Here is a 10,746-nt window from a genome sequence, read left to right on the forward strand (position 1 = left end):
GTGAAACGTTTCAACCTAGAGGCCGGACAGATCCCAGATTTGCCTGACGGCGTCTCCTTCGATAATTTTATCAGGGGATTGAAGAAGGGATCCTTTAAGTTTGACCTAGTCAAGAAAAGTGTGCGGACTATAACCGAAGTTTTGGACGTGGCCGAAGCATTTATCCATGCAACAAAAATATGCAGCTCGTCAAAAGATGGAAGGATTGGAGAAGCAACAGATTCCTCAGGGAAGAAAGACAAGAGAGATAGAAAAGCCCCACGAGTAAATGGTACTTGGGCACTCTCAAAAGAACATGATACCAATTCTCCTGGACACAAGAGAGAACGTCCATAAGAAAGGGAATACTTCGAGTATAACACAGATCTCCTCACAATACTGAAAGACGTCGGAACCAGGTTTGACCTTGAACAACCTTTCCCCGTGAAGTCTCCTGTTGAGAGTCGAGACCCTAAGTTGTATTGCCAGTTCCATGAAGACATAGGGCATGAAGCCAAGAACTGTAGAAGCTTGAAGAGAGCTCTAGACGGTCTAGCCTCTAAAGGACACCTCAAGAACTACTTATAGAGGAGTGCTCACGGCTCTGGGAAAATCAATACAAAAAGAACAAGTCACCTGTCTCACCTACAGAGGGAAATCACAGCGAAGGGGGGTTTGTAGCCGTCATATCTGGGGGACCAGCCGCTGGAAGACCCACCATGAGGGGGAAGAAAGATTATGCTCGCCGCCTGGGCAGGTAATGCTGTCAGGAAAGTCACCTCTGGATCCATTCCCACGGATCGAGGTATGTGGACGAATAGCCACTCCGCATGATGATCCTCTTGTGGTCGAGTTCAAAATATCCAATATGAGGGTGAAGCGCATCCTAATAGACACGGGGAGCTTGTCTGACATAATGAGCATGGAATGCCTCAACCGCCTAGCACATGACCCCAAAACCATGGATAGCATACACTATCCCATAATTGGTTTTGGAGGAAGAATTATACATCATGTAGGCGTCATCACTTTGCCGATTCGGATTGAGGATACAGAAAATGCTTTTAATAGCGCTTATTTTTGCTTTTAACATCGCTTCTTGAAGCGATGTTGATGGCTCCGCTATTAAAAGTAAAAAGTACTTTTAATTAGAATTAAATTTATTGAATAGAATTAAATTTATTGATAATTAAAAGATAGATAGATAGTTTTTTTATTAAACAATTTTCCCTTCTGCTTCTAATTCGAGTTATAACAGTAATGTCCAGAAGTTAACAAGCCTAACAGTTTTTTTATTAAACAAATTTATTGATAATTAGAAGATAGATAGTTAGGCAAATAACAGTTATAGGCTAAACAGAAGCAGAAGGGAAAATTGTTTAATAAAAAAACTTTTCCTAAACAAACTCCACTGAAAATAGAAAATTGTGAACTTCTCATAAAACAATTTCAAGTGAATGAGTATATGCTTGATGAGAGACAAAATGGTACCTGTAGTTATAATGCTTGACAACAAAATATAGAAGAGGTCCAACTCTGAGATTCTCTGAAACATTATTAAAATAGCCCTGCAACCACAACGAAACTAGTGAGACTAGGAAAAGTAGGAAGTGGTGTTACATAACATGAGCCATCAAAAAGGTTTACAAGCACATGAAAGGTAACTAGTGAGAGGCAAGTTCTGGGGTGAAAATTGTTGATGTTGCTGTTGTAGCTGAATTAATCTTTGTTGATGCAAGAGATTAAGTTAGACGGCTACAGCAGCTTGCTGGTTCTTCCTTGGCATTAATATGTGCTGCATGGGTTGATGTTGTTGCTGCTAATGCATGACCATTGACTGCCCTGAATATTAGGGCTCCATCTTCAAAGGCCCCATACTTCGTATATTCTGTAATTGAAGTGGTTAACTTGATTCAGACCTCAAGACTGTATTTCCTGCATACCACTTGATTACTAAAGGAATACGGAAATTGATAAACCTGACTTTGACCAGATGAACTACAGGATTCACAATATTAGCAGCTCCTTAAGAGGAGGAAGGGTTAAACCGCATTTCATTTCCGATACCAATAAATTCAATGAATAGAAATTTATAAAACCAGTAAACCTGGTATTGGTAAAAAGTTAAAACCAAATTCCTTACACAACCCAGCAAGTACTTGAGCAATTACTTTAATCCAAAATCAAAATTAAAATAGCTTAACTTTGATTAATTTACAATGAATAGAAGATAATGCCAATAGTTAGTAACCTAATTTCGACTTTCTAAATAAAACATTCTAAAAATAACAAACCATAAATATCAAACCCAACAACACAAAAGGACGATAAATTTAAAAAATAACGGATTATATAGCAAAAATCTGAAATTTTAAGATTGTATAGAAGTAGATTAATAGAAGATTATGTACGAATAGATTGAGTAGGCGAGAGAAAATTACCTTCATAGAAGGTAAAGCAGCAACATTGTTACACACTTACACCATCAGAATTAGGGAGGAACTCAACCTCAGTAAACACTAGCAGAGATTTCTTCCGTTCTTTTGATTTGAAGTGCCTTAGGTCTGTTTGGGACCTTTTATTTAACAAGCACCACTGCCTCTGAAGTCCTAAAAGTGAATCAGTAGCTTGTGTTCTTATGGGGTTTCTCATTATTTGTGATTTTACTTCTCTTAGCCCCACATCAACTAACTTTGTGTTTGTTTCTTAACAAGCGCCGGAGTCATATTTTAAGTGTACAATATGCAGTGTCAGTTTTATAATCTGTTGGAAGTTAATTGTTGCGTATTTGTGTTTATTTGGGGAATAGCCGATTTACTTCTTATAATGATTTTTTATCAATCATCCGAAGCAAAATAATAGCATGACATATGCCCCTTCCCCCCCCCCCCCCCCCCCCCCAAAACTCAAACTGTTATTCTGAAACAAAACTTGATGATTTATACAGAGGCCAGCAAACGGTATCAATAAGCTTATATTAGTAGATAACAATGACATTGTTAAAGAGTTAGATTCCTTAGATCACTTAAGTCTTAATAACCTAATAGATACATCTATGTTAGCGGTAAACCATAAGTGTGGGAACAAATTGATAGATTTCAGTCTTTCATATAAGGGATGCCAAATAAATAATTAAAAATCTATTCCATAATCTATTACGAACAGATCCACAGAAAACATTAAGAAGAACGATCTCCTCTTCTTATCATCATTATAACTTAACATACTATGTTTGGAGAAACAAATACCGGTTCCTAGAATATAAAATTCAACATTAAAAACCAGCTAGCATATACATCAGAATTAAAGGTTATATGATGTGTTTGATGACTGCAATATACTATGTTTTGAGAGATATAAATTAAAGTAAGTTCCATCACATGAATCGGATTGTATAGATTTTATAACTAGAGGATTAAGAAATTCGCTTAAATCTCTTTCACTCTATAACCCCCTCATCCTCAATCAACATTTGACAACAATTATATCAACTACCACCAAAAATTAAACAAAATGCTAACATTCGTTTATCACCAATCGAGATAATTGGCACTCGAATTTGAAAATTTCAACCACATTAAACCGATTGTCAAAAATTTACAACGGAATTAACTCGAATCTACCATTTTTACCGCATAACAAAAAAAAAAAGGAAACCCTAAAATTTCCGATTAAATGGAGCATACAAAGAACAACTTCAAAAATTCAACAAAATCATGTCAATTGAAAAGCAAGGTAATCGAGTGAAGTTACATAACAATGGAAGAAGAAAGAAGAACCTAGCGTTTAAAGGGGAGAAGGAAATCACCTAGAGTTGAGTAAGGAGGTGAGTACAGGTATCGAAATCAGTGCGAACAAAAGCAGCTTTGAAATATTCGATCGAAGTCGAACGAAGCTCAAAGGACAACCTCTTAACAAGATCCTCCATTTGATTATATGCACTTACATTGCCGCAATCACTTTCCTCCGTCTTCAACCATAAGCATGATGATTCTGCTAACCCTGAAATTGGAACAAGAGAGGATACGAGGGGCGTTCAGCGGGAAGCGAGAATGAGGGGATCGTTTTTTTTAATTTTCCTCCCCGTTTTTCTTTTTTTCTTTTCCCTTTTTCTATTTTTATGTAGGTTTCCTAAGCCTCACGCTGCAAAACTGATCACGCGTTCTGTCGCAATCGATCCATAAATCGAACAGAACGTATCCCGTCCTATAATTTGAGATTTGTTAAATAAATGGAGAAATAGCAAAGTCAAAGTGGTTAGTTTTCTGAGAACCGTGACGCACCTCTCAAGGGTGCGTCGTAATGTGTCCCTTTTCCATCGTTTAAATGCTTTCCTCGCCCTTTTATGAACTGTTAAACTAACTAAAATCTGATTGTTCGATCACTCTTAATAAATATGATATTTTTGGGAAATTGGATTATCATGCTAGGTCCCTTAAAACAATCTAAATCAGATAATCGTGCTCGATCTAGTACTATATGTTGCATATTATTAAAATCAACTCAGATTAGTTTAATAGTTAACGCATTTCCCTTCAATTATTTATGCTGAGCTAGTAAGGATATCCTGCCTCTGGAGTTATCGAAGAGCGAGTACTCCTCTCGGTAGTTACAGTCCCCCGAACCCTCAATCTCTACCTTGCGGGTGTACGTTGAGCGATCCCCACCACCAGGGATCACAAGGGAACCTACGGCTGTCGTGATCAAACATAATTGCACTCCCTTTATGTCACGATAACCGGGTTTTGTCAGTTTTTCTCATTGTCGTTAAAAACTCAATGGCGACTCCTATATTACTAGTCAATTGGGTGTGAACTCACAGGAAATCCAATTACACTTGATTTGACAAAAAGAAGCGTCACACCCACGAGGGACGAGGTCACGCATTAGCCTCGTGCTTTTTCGACCCCCTCACAGTGGCGACTCCACTGGGGATAGTGAAGGAAATACTCGTGCTTGTAGGTAACCAAAATAGCCGAAGGGTGAAATGATCCTACCCCGCGTTTATTTCCCAATCAAGTTGGGACGACCTGAAAATCAGCATATTAATGTGAACGGGCAGAACCGCATAACGAATCTTGGCTCCCTTGGTGTTTCATCTCGGGAGTTGGGACTAAGGATACCCATCGCCAACCGGGGGGTGCATACGCTTCGAATGTTGTCCACTCGGCGCTTTCGCTAGTAGTAAACCCGTCCCAAACCCAATCGCTCGCCCATTAGGTCCCTCTCGCCTGCATGCCCCCTTGGCTTGCACTTGCGGGTTGCCTCTTGAGCGAAATTCGTCTACTGAAGACACTACCTCGACCGGGGCATGTGTTGGATCTACGATAGAAGCGGTACCAAGCCAGGCGCAAATAACTACCCATAGAAGCCTATCATAAACTACATGACATATTATTATTGCCTCATGATGAAATGTTAGTTATGTGTAGCGAAATATATGATTGTGTGTGACAAACTGTCCTAGAAAAACCAACGACCTTAAAAATTGCCCAAACATTCATAAACCAATTTGCCAAAGAGTTATACCGAAACACGTGTTCCGCAAACCCGAACGATCGCCACAAAAATAAGCAACGCTCGGGATGGCCGTAACGAATCCCACAAACGCTGCACAACGCGTAAAGGACGTTATTAGGCAAGCACGCAAAATCGAAGTCGCATAAACAAAAGAAGACGCAAACAGAAAACGAGAACCAGCCAGGGAAGCATTTTCAACGCCCCTGGCTAGGCGCCAAAATTTCTCACGCCCTACGCTGGGCGCTGAAGTTGCTGCCTGGCCCTTTGGTCAGGCACATCAGCCTCGGTGCCCACGCATGAAGAAAATACGTAGCAAAAAAAACTTTTCGAATTTTTTTTTGCTACGAGGGCGTATGAAAAGGCACTCGATTCTAAAAAGCGACTAAAAAAAATATAACTCTTTGTGTCGTTGTTGGGCCTCCTACGACGACGATGTTCGGCACCAAAACCGAGCACGCTAATTGAAATAACCTTGAATGTCACATGGGAAAAGTATTCAAAAAAATAATGTTCAAATGAAGTTTTCAAGAAAAATAATGTTCGAAAAAAAATAAATCCGAGTCTAGACTAGGCTATGCCAAAGTACAATCTAAATCCTAAGTCTCAGTTGTCTTATCCATAGAATCGGTCCTAATGCTTGGTGTCGTTCTGCAAGTTAAAAGGTTAAACCATATTGAGTCTCCCTTCCTGACATTTAAATCAATAGGCACCCATATGTAATTGTCATCCCTTGCTAAGAGTCTACGGCCTCAATACTCTCTCTCACCAATAAAAGAATATATTATAGTATTTGCAAAATGGAAACAGTCACATTCTGAAAATCATTCCTCCATAGTCGCACAACCACCAAAGTGAACCTAAGGTATCAATACCATTGGAAAAAAATTATTAATGGCCTCAAGGCTTATGATCACATTGGGTCACGACTATCATAGTCCTCTCGAGCCACTCGCTCCTTGAAGTGCTCCTAAGTACGGACTAAAAGATTTTCCATGAATACAACACGACGAACCATGAAAATACCCAAATCGGCATGCCATAAGACTACCATTGGGGTAAAAGCAATACACACTAAAGAGAGAAGCCGCACTAATGATTCTAGTCTTGCAAAATTGAAAATTCGATCTCCCCAACTAACTACCTTGCCAACATTAAGCAAAATGGCGCATGACAAATGAACACCCAAGGGTTAAAATCTAAAGTGTCAACCAATGAAAGTTATGGTCCAATTAGCCTAAGTCTGAGAGTCGCTTGGTCAAGTATTATAGGCTTATGCCACGTCATTATTTTTTAGTCTAGGCCACCTCCTTATATTCCTACACAGGTTATAATAAGAAAGATTAATGAAAGTTCGAGTCTAAATCACAACTTCCAATTAAATCCCAGAAACTGGAATCTGAAAAGAAGCAAAAAAAAGAGTTATTTTCGATGCAATTCTTTCGTTAAATTTAAATAAGGTAAAAACAAGGTTTCGAATCTACGCTATTTGCACACTTTAAGAAACGACTAAATACGCTTGCAAAGTAAGACAATTAAAAGGTCCACCCTAGGCCTATTAAAGCTAAAGGTCCACTATAGGCCTACCAAACGAGGCTCACTCAGTCTCGCCTCGTGACTCAAAGACCACAACCATCTACCTTTTAGCCTAAATAAAAAGGGGAGGGAAATCTCGAGCGAAAAGGAAAAAATAGAAAGAGAAAAGGGAGAGCGAAAAGAGCAAGCCATGAAATACTAAAAAAGAAAGAGAAAAGGGAAGCGAAAAGAGCAAGCCATGAAATACTTAAAAAGAAAGAGAAAAGGGAAGCGAAAAGAGCGAACCATGAAATACTTAGCCCGTACCTCCAAAAGTGCGAAATCTATCCAAGTAAACGAAGGAAAAGAATTGAGTCAACCAATCCAAATCATAAAATTCTACGATGTCTACCCTTTTCAATCCTTATGTTCTTAGGCGCCTTCGCTCTGGGGCCCCTGTTCAGCTCATTTAACCCATCCATGTTCTCATTGCCATAACCCAAGAAACCATTACCTCAACTCTTGTTTCTGAACTTGTTATCAACTGCAAACCACGTACGGCCATTGACACGTGCATCATACCCATTATTTCCAAAACCTGCTCTTACACCACCATTAGCATAATGACCATATAACTTGTGTGGATACATCCTGTTGATATACCCTTGAGTCGTCCCCATGCTACTCATCGGCCTTGGTTGATGTAAAATCATGACACTAGCTTGAGGCTGCAAATTATGAGTCCTAGCAGATATAATCCTCATGCTTGACCAATACCTATGCAACTTATCCCAACTCATTCAACCCATCTTTGAAGCTGTCTTGAGTCACGAATAAAAAAGAAGACAAATGAAAAAGTACATTCTACACTCAACATAAGAAAAAAAATAAAAAATAAAATGTGAATAATAAAAAAAGAACTTTGCAAAGCGCCTCTAAAGTTAGTCTAAAAAGAAAAAAGAAGCATTTAGCGCACCAAAAAAGATCCGCCCAGAAATAAATTTCAGCGCCCACAGCGGGGCGCCGAAATCTTTAGCGCCCCAGCCTGGGCGCTGAATCTCTCTACTTTCCAAATTTTGTCCAGAAGTGCTCGTCATTTTATCCGCACATGCACGGAAAAATAACGAACACTTGGAGGGGTACAACACGTATTCAGGTATACGTACCAAAAAACACATGAAAAGAAAATACATGTACTTAAAAAATAAAACAAAATTTTGTCTTACGGCAAAGCAGCAGATTAAAACAATAATAAACTTCACTTATTCTACCGTTTCAAATAATATGTTTCCACCACAGAACGTACTTGTTTAAAATCGGCATTCTAAGAAACCATTTTCAGGCTAAGAACTACGCAAGACCTGATTCCAAATTAAATCTATTTAAGGCGGATACGTAGGCAATCCATGATTCGGTCCAACCAATATTAAAGCCTATAGAAAAATAAAAATAAAAAGAGAAGTCCCTTATTGAAATTTAATTACTTGCAATCCAAGTCGAAAGAAAAATTGAAAGCACGAAGAAGAATCCAATTCAGTCATCAAGATGCCAAAATGAGCACACATCGAAAAATAATAAGGGCACATACCCTTACCAGAAGGAGCACTCACACTCCTAGGCACTTAGCCAAGACTCAACAAAAGATCGCTTTGCCTCAATTGAATGGGGGCTAGCGCAAGCGTCCATGACCTCTAAAGTACTCGACTTGACCCTCCTTAAAGCGAACTAACTCACTTAAAGACCTTCTTTCACCGCTAGACATAGTCGTTCGCTTAAAGACCTTCTTTCACCCCTAGACACAGTCATAATCTCCAATAAATAGTAAAGGCAGTAAGCTTGCAATAAAGAAGATTGTTCTACGGCATCGCCCCATCGTTCCTTCAAACTCAGGGCACCCGTTAATGGTAATTCAAATGCTTGCGAATCCCCTTTTGAAAAAATCAGACATTGTCAATAGGACTTGGCACTTAACCAAGGCTCACCCTACTCAGACATATGACACGGGCATCTAAAATCGAAATCTAAAAGCATCGTTAATGGGAAGACATAATAGCAACTGGGGGCTAAAAAAATTGAGAATGAAAGAGCTAGGGAAAGAACTAAGTATACCTTGACCTTTTGTGCAGACATACACCAAGTAAATCTAAGTCAATTTGAAAACGGTTTATATTCCCGCAATTCTGGAAAAGATGGCCCTAAAAGCCTAAAGCATAAGCCAAACGGGCACAGGTATATCTTGACGCCTGCACCCTGGCTTCCAGCAAATCCTTAGACAGCATTCCAAAAATCGTAACAGTATTTTGATTCACTCCTGTAATCCTGTACGAACCCTTCTATAAGTCAACTTACTTAGGACACCTCGGATTGTACACAGTAAGATTCGGATTTTAAATAATTTTCAAAGACTTTTTCGAACATAATAAAGTGTCGTTGGTTTAAGCTAAGTATGCGTTTATCTCAATGTTGCAAGTGAGTCAAAGGATTTCCAAATATGATTATGGGTAAAGAAAGGCACTTAGCTTTTGGACAAGGCACACTTCAACATGTGGCTACCTTGACCATGGCAATGTCGCACAATACGACATTTACAAGAGAAGCAGCAAAATCACTACTCGAACGTACCTCGCAATAAACGAGTCTGGTTCAAACTATTCATGATCCATGTCACCATGAATGCATAAAAACGTATGCAAAGCATTATAGCACCAAGCCAATCCCGTAGCTACAATTGGGGGCTTGAGAAAAACACTCTAAAAAAAGCTCGAAATGACGATTTCATCACACATTCTCGACGCTAATGCTATACACACGTCATAGGGGCACAATCCTAAGGTCAATCATGTAAAATGAACCTTAGAATGGCTACAACCCCTCCCAAATTCTAAACACTACTTAGAGTATATAAAGTCGCCCCACTAACAAGGGCAACTGAAAATCGCGAGTCACCAAAACTCCGATCAAACCACTGCACATAAAGCTCGCCCTATAAAGCGCCCGTTACACAGTCTACATCGTTCCAAAGCAAAAGCGAAAGGAAAAAAAAACTGTCAAAATTCTGCCTATAAATCATTTTCAACGCCCAGAGCTGGGCGCCGATATCTTTAACGCCCCAGCCTGGGCGCTGAATCTTTTTGCTAGCCATGTTTTGCCCAGATATAAAAATAAGAAAAAAAAACACATATGAATCCTCGCATCGAACGAAGTGATAAGCCGTGTAAACCCACGCGGAAGGTGCTACACTTGTTCGAGCACCTGAACGAGGCGTGATGAAAGTACTCCAATGCAAAAAATAATGATATCCCAACACCTGGAGAAATGTTCTAATACATGTTGTTAGGCCACACAAGCCTACGTCGCACCATAATTTCAGCCATCCCACGGTACAAGTCTAAAGAGAGAGAGTAAGGCATATTGCACTAACACGGGCACGACCAAGAGCACGTGTAAAAGAGGCAAAGACTACTTATCGCCCAAATTCAAAATGCAAGCCACACGACTTCTACATTAAGGATTAAAGGTAGCAAAACATTACCTACCACGGAAGGGATAGCTCGCACCTACACGAGCGGAACCCCAAGGCATCTTTCTCGAAAGAACCTACAAAATTGTACGCCAAAAGAAAGCATCCCAACATGCATACTTGGGGGCTGCAAGCTACGAAACAACCATAGCAAAATAAAAATCTCGAAGCAAATGTTTGAACAATCAAAGGGCACGATGTTTGAGCCCACCTCG

At 39.6% G+C, this 10,746-nt stretch overlaps 1 long non-coding RNA gene across 2 annotated transcripts; it reads right to left on the minus strand.

The window, feature by feature from the left end:
* Positions 1-1,200: 1,200 nt before the first annotated feature.
* LOC130467791 (uncharacterized) lies at positions 1,201-4,053 on the minus strand. 2 transcript variants are annotated; one of them, XR_008927652.1, is made up of 3 exons: positions 3,788-4,053; positions 1,633-1,867; positions 1,201-1,547 (listed from the first exon to the last, which is right to left on the minus strand). It is a non-coding gene; the product is annotated as an uncharacterized lncRNA (long non-coding RNA). The 2 variants fall into 2 exon arrangements; XR_008927651.1 differs by having other exon boundaries at positions 1,627-1,867.
* Positions 4,054-10,746: the final 6,693 nt, after the last annotated feature.

Source organism: Spinacia oleracea, chromosome 2, assembly GCF_020520425.1.
Source record: "Spinacia oleracea cultivar Varoflay chromosome 2, BTI_SOV_V1, whole genome shotgun sequence".
Classification (NCBI taxonomy): Eukaryota; Viridiplantae; Streptophyta; class Magnoliopsida; order Caryophyllales; family Amaranthaceae; genus Spinacia; species Spinacia oleracea.